This window comes from Ptychodera flava (genome assembly GCF_041260155.1).
Source record: "Ptychodera flava strain L36383 chromosome 3 unlocalized genomic scaffold, AS_Pfla_20210202 Scaffold_25__1_contigs__length_14229661_pilon, whole genome shotgun sequence".
NCBI lineage: Eukaryota > Metazoa > Hemichordata > Enteropneusta > Ptychoderidae > Ptychodera > Ptychodera flava.
Window position 1 is genome coordinate 9698240 of NW_027248279.1, and position 6276 is coordinate 9704515.

The 6276-nt window shown below is 36.2% G+C and overlaps 1 long non-coding RNA gene across 1 annotated transcript; it reads right to left on the reverse strand.

Annotated features, from left to right (window-relative positions):
* Positions 1–1201: 1201 nt before the first annotated feature.
* LOC139125206 (uncharacterized) lies at positions 1202–2948 on the reverse strand. The gene is made up of 5 exons (XR_011550157.1): positions 2804–2948; positions 2344–2439; positions 1867–2028; positions 1540–1662; positions 1202–1308 (listed from the first exon to the last, which is right to left on the reverse strand). It is a non-coding gene; the product is annotated as an uncharacterized lncRNA (long non-coding RNA).
* Between the last annotated feature and the right edge of the window lie 3328 nt (positions 2949–6276).

Genomic DNA, 6276 nt, shown 5'->3' on the forward strand with positions numbered 1-6276 from the left:
CGAAAATTGAACTCTGTACCATCGATAGTTCGGTGAGATAAGTTTATCGAAATGCAATTCTCGATTGCAGTAGTAACAACTGGTGACATGAACTCTGTGACCAATACCAGGGTTCGGTAGATTACTTCAGAAAAAAAGGCAACTTACTTTGTTTCCCGACTTAATGTTCTTCAGGGCATAAGAAAGATCAGTGAAGTTCGGTCTTTCATCCGGGGACGTCGACCAGCAAAGTATCATGAGCTTGTGACTGTAAAGAATAAATGAAAGCTTCGTAAGTGAATTTCTCCGTGACTCAATGCTAGGGTTAGTGTATGGTGAGTAAATTTATCGGGGGAAACTGTTTGTGGACTTAGTTTTGAAATTCTTGGTTTCATGATAAATTTCTGTCTATTTCATGCTATCTGTTTTACAATAAAAATAAGTTCCGTGTAGAATTTTATGTGGGAGGACACAGTCAAGGGTTGTGTCATTTGTCAAGCCATTTTACAATTTTAACAAAAATTATGTTTGGCAAAGTCTTCTTACTTTAAACATTACTTGGCTAAGAGTTTGCACGTTTAACTATGGTTTGAATCGTAACTTAAGCTCGGACATCTGACTTTGGCTGAAGCTCAAACATGAGTCACTTATTTGAACATTATCACTGTACCCCCTTTCTGTTTGTCATCTAACATGCAGGCTTGTCGTATTGTCGTTATCCCCGGTGATAGTTTCACTACAACGAGTTCAAGGTGTGGTATGAAAAAATTGCCGGTTGTGACCAGAAATCAAATAATATAATTTATTGATAGTCTTGCTTAATTCGAATATTAATGATATGAACCATTTTGAATCCGTATACCCCTGTATACAATATTCGTCAAAAACCTAACAGAAATCTCGTAGTAGAATATCATATAGACTTACAAAGACTGTGGGCACTGTCTCGGGATCTTCAGTGTCCCGCCAGAGTGAATGAATTTCTTTATACCCTCCTCAGGGACTTTCCCGTAGGGCTCACTTCCTAAAAGAAAGGAATTTGAAAAGTGGTAAAAATATATCAATTGAATAATGTACGACATTTTGATTACCCAAAGTTAATAAGAAATTAAGTTGAAGTTTATTGCCATCCCTGAGCCAGTATCAGCATTATATTGTCGTTTGTCTTCAGTACGTCGGAGTATATGTTGTGGTATTAGCAAATACACAAGTCTTACCTAAAGTAAATATTTCCCAGAGAAGAACACCAAAAGACCATACGTCACTTCCTGTTGTGTATGCGTTACCTGAAAGTACTTCTGGTGCCATCCATCCGATAGGTAAGTGTCCCTGTGTAGTGCGAAAGAGACTGGTGTATTATTTGTTGTACAGATCTATGTAGCTATGACGTCATTCTGCATGTTTTGGCTTCCAGCAATCTTTGCTAATAAGCCCCATAAGCTGTTAATGCATCGTCGTCACTGTCATTACAATCATTATTGAAAATTTAGCAATTTTCGGCAAAATGACACTATCTCTAGTATCTGAATGACGACACCTTATTTAATGATCTGGCATTACCTTCACCTTTTGTCTGTATCTTAGATCTGTAAGAACAGCACTTGACGAACCAAGACCAGAGAGTTTACACTTCCACTGACTGTCAACAACGATATTTTTTGCCATGATCTCTCTGTGAATGATCTGAAAACAGAGTTAACGAAAATTGTCAATGTTTAAATGCAAAGATTGTATGGCGATTTTTTTCTTTAATATGAGTGTTTTAAATAAAAAAAACCATCGTATTTACGTGGAGTAATTTCCAAAACGCGAACGAATTATGTCACACGGTTTTGCTTTCTAAAGCGAAACAGTTGTTTACTGCTGGAAATTAATAATATAAAACACCTTGATATTTGAAAGATGGTACATTGCATTGGCAACATCCATGGCAAAGTTTAAATGGTCCTGACGTCTACTCTTACGATGAAGGTTGGGTTTGGTTTCATGTCGTGCAGAACAGATAGCAAAGTCCCCTTCGATGCGTACTCATTATCAGGTAAATTGGTTCTGTAAAAAAATACATTTATAGAAAATACAGTGTCACATATTAAGCTTCGACATAATTGTCTTTGAGCAATCTTGCAAAGAGGATGACGGGAGATTATTGAAACAGATCATTGTGTGCTACTTACGCATTTTAGCATTTATTAATTTATTCATATATTATCTATTTAACTATCTATTCATTTAACCTATCTATTTATTTATATCACATGTTTGCTTTGTTAATTTCATTGCTTAACGTCAGAAAAGCCACTAGACTTTGATCCCTTTGGACAATTTAGTCATAGATTGTATGAATGCATTGTAATTTTCATATACCTTGATCTGTACAACAACCGAGCATCTGGACCACTCCTATAGGTTTTGGCAACACTTTCATCGCTTGAATTTCCCGTTTAAAGTCATCGGTATCGGCTGGAGATTGAAAAAAGCAACATATATATATATATATATATATATATATATATATATATATATATATATATATATATATATATATATATATATATATATATATATATATATATATAACCACAATAGAATATATATATATATATATATATATATATATATATATATATATATATATATATATATATATATAACACGTCGTATAGAAGACAGCAAACACAATATATAAATCCATAGGTTTGAATCTGAAATTATATACGAGCTTGAGATTATGTAAATTCGGTACAGACACAAAGTACTGCAATGGAACATGTGTACATAAATAACTCAAGTCAAGTATTAACGTTCAATTACATCAATATCGTACCTATAGCAACCTTGATAATGACTTCACTTGTTCCATCTTTCCCGCCAATATACCATGCTTCTCCTTTCACAGTTTTACGGAATCGTCCCTCAGAAAGAGTTTCCCTCAGAAAGATGTTACCTCTTGGAAACTCCCAAACAACCTGTCCGGTTTTCAAGTAGACGTTATCTTCTAAGTCTTCTTCTGCAATACTTGCATATAAGGATTCAATATCCATTGTTGAATTCACAGGCATAGCATCGGCATTACTCCCGTGGTTCCCATCCACGCGTGGTTCCCGGACGACAGCAATGTCACCTTCGAGACGATGTTGTGGTTCATTAATACGGAGGCCAGGGTCATCATTCACGTCAGCATTTATAACATCACCAGATGAGACGGCGGACATGATGTTGGCTGGTGTCATTTCAAGGTCCCAGAGATATGCTGGTTGGCATGACTCCTTTATGTTAAGATATATAACAAAATTTCCTTAATGCATTAAAATAGATCATGTCCTGTGAAAGGCCATTGTCAACGCTGATATGAAGCAAATTACAAAACTCACCTTTTTGTCTTGTAGCTTGTACCTATGAAGTCACAAAAAGATTTAATGCAACTGTTATGATTTTAAATTTTACCTTACATTTATATAATTCCTATAAAGTTTCAAATCATTACTAGCATTAATGATTTTCGAAATGTGTAATGTATCGACTTCCTTGAATTAATGTGACTATATTCCTTTAAGGAGAAAATGATAAAATCTTGCATGCATTCTGGTTCGCTGTATTTGGGTCTCCATATGTGCTCTCCCCTTCACTGTAAATTTGTAAGTGACCTAGTGTGGAATATTTAAATTGTTTTAACTAATGCATAATGACTAATAGGGACAATCAAAATATTTGGGGAGAAAACCTACCTTTCCCATCGCCTTCGTTACGACAAAAGCGCCAGAAGGCAACAGAGATACTCCCGAGTAAGACAGCGACAAGAAGTCCAAATATGATGCCCAGAATGCCAGCAGTACTTAAGCCAGAGATATCTACAAATGAAGACACGCTCAATGATGAAAAATAATCATAATCATAATCATCATTTTTATTTCTTGTATAGCGCTTACATATTTAAATAACTTAATGCGCTTTACATTAAAAACAAACAAAAGAGTGACAAATGATAACAGTAATTTTAAAATGTTCAATAAAAGTAACTGCTTGTAAAACTCAAGAAATGGTTAAAATAGGTCAACAAATAAAACTCAGGTATGAAATCATTTAAAAGGGTATAAAACTCATGTATAAAATGACTTAAAAAGGTACGTTTTAACCCGACTTTAAAATTATCAAGTGACTGAGATGCCCGAAGGTGCGACGGCAACGAATTCTACAAACGAGGCAAACATATTGAAACGCCCTACCATCATATAGTAAACTGTGCGACCAATAGGTTGATGTAACTCAATTTCCCCATTTGAAAATGTACGCGATGTATGATTCGTACTGCGTCTAATCAAAAGGTCATCAAGGTAAGATGGTACACGATTACAGAGAACTTTGAAAGTAATACAAATAATTTTAAATTGGATACGTTGTTCAACAGGGAGCCAATGAAGGTCACGAAGAATAGAAGTAATGTGATCACTTTTTCTCTTCTTGGTAACAAGTCGAGCTGCTGAATTTTGAATTGTTTGCAGTTTGAGTACTTCAAAATCAGGGAGGCCAAAAAGTAAACTGGTCATCTTCAACGCATGCGTCAGATGGAGTAACATCGTGGTAAGACGGCTCCGCCAACGCTCCGTAAAATTTGCAACTTTTGGACCATCCTGAGCCAAAACAATGCCACGGAAACAAACTAGTACAAGTAAAAGTAGGAACAACAGTGGTGGAACGAAGGAAAGAAGAGTTGACGAGATGTTTGGAGAACGGAAAGAGAGAGCAGAGCTTCAAGAACAAATAATACAAGATGGCGACTTGAACAACTTTGTGCACCTGTCAGCCGACGAGCGCATGGAAGTCATTATGAAGCTTCTTCTCTCCATTCGGGCTGATACAGCGAGAATTGACCCTATACAGAAGCAACTCAACGAAACGAATAAGAAAATAGCTGATATTGAACAGTCCCTTGAACACGTGTACGGGCAGATAGACGAAGTAAACGAAGAACTGGAACAGGTGACAAAGAACAAAGAAATGGATGAACTAAAAAGTAAGATAAAAACACTTGAGTCTAGAGTAACAGAAGCCACGGATAAAAACGAAGATTTAGAAAATAGGAGTAGGAGAACGAACTTGAATTTCTTGAATGTCCCGAAGGCAGCGAAAATGCGGAGAAAACATGTGCGGACTTCATCCGACATTTTATTTCAAATCACATGAAAGTAAAAGGGGCCGAAAATGGAGTCGCTATACAGTGGGCACACAGAGTACCAGCCCAACCATTGCCTTCGGGCAAGCCTAGGTCAATTAAAGTAGCTTTTGCAGATGCTAGTGTTGCACGTATGGTACTTTTTGCAGCCCCTAAAACCCTGAAAGGAAACCCTTTGAAAGGAAAATACATCTTTGTCACTGATGATGTAACCAAACGTGTGGCTGCTGAAAGAAAACGGCTGTTAGCATTCCGGAAGAAATTCCTCATCGACCATCCAACCAAGAAGTGTTTCATAGCGTGGAAGGTGCCTGCAACATGTGTATACGAAGACCAATATGGTAATATGAAGTCAATGACTGTGAAAGACCTTGTCGCTTGAATGCTTGCTGCTATTGCAGAACAGTATTTGTAAATTTCATGTGTACCTGTTTCAAGACTTTCCTTCAAAGCTATTTCGACACACTAGTGTCTCATGGTTCTTTCACATTCTTAAGGTAGTGTTGTTTTTTTCTTTATGAATAATTAACTTTATTCTCAGGATATTGTTGTTATTTGAAAGGTGGTAGCCGTCACTCGCCGTAGATTTCGGGGTTTTTTGAGTCATTTGTTTTTGTTTAGTTTAGTTTTGTTTTTTTTTCATGTTGTTTCGTTGTGCAATTTTGTTTTGCTTTTTCAGTCATAATTGGGTGTTAACTCCGTGGTTTTTCTCTTGTACAATTTTTCGACTTGTTTTCCCTCTGTTTTACATGTAATCTCCCGCTCAGATGACGTCACAACTTTCTGTTTTGACACTTAATGTCAGGGGGTTTAGAGATTTTAAAAAAAGAAAGAAAATTGCGAATTGGCTGAATGATAAAAAATGATATTGTATGCCTACAGGAAACTCACAGTAATGAAGTGGATGAACGATTTTGGTCTTCTCACTTTAAGGGAAAATGTTGGTTTTCTCATGGCACAAACAACAGTAGAGGAGTTATGATTATTATTAGAAACAATAGTTTAAGCACTGATATTGTTTATCATGATAATGATGGAAGGATATTGGTAATTCAGACAGAGTTTGACAATTCCCTTGCTTTATTTTAAATACATATGCTCCTAATAAGAGGTCTGACCACAAAGGT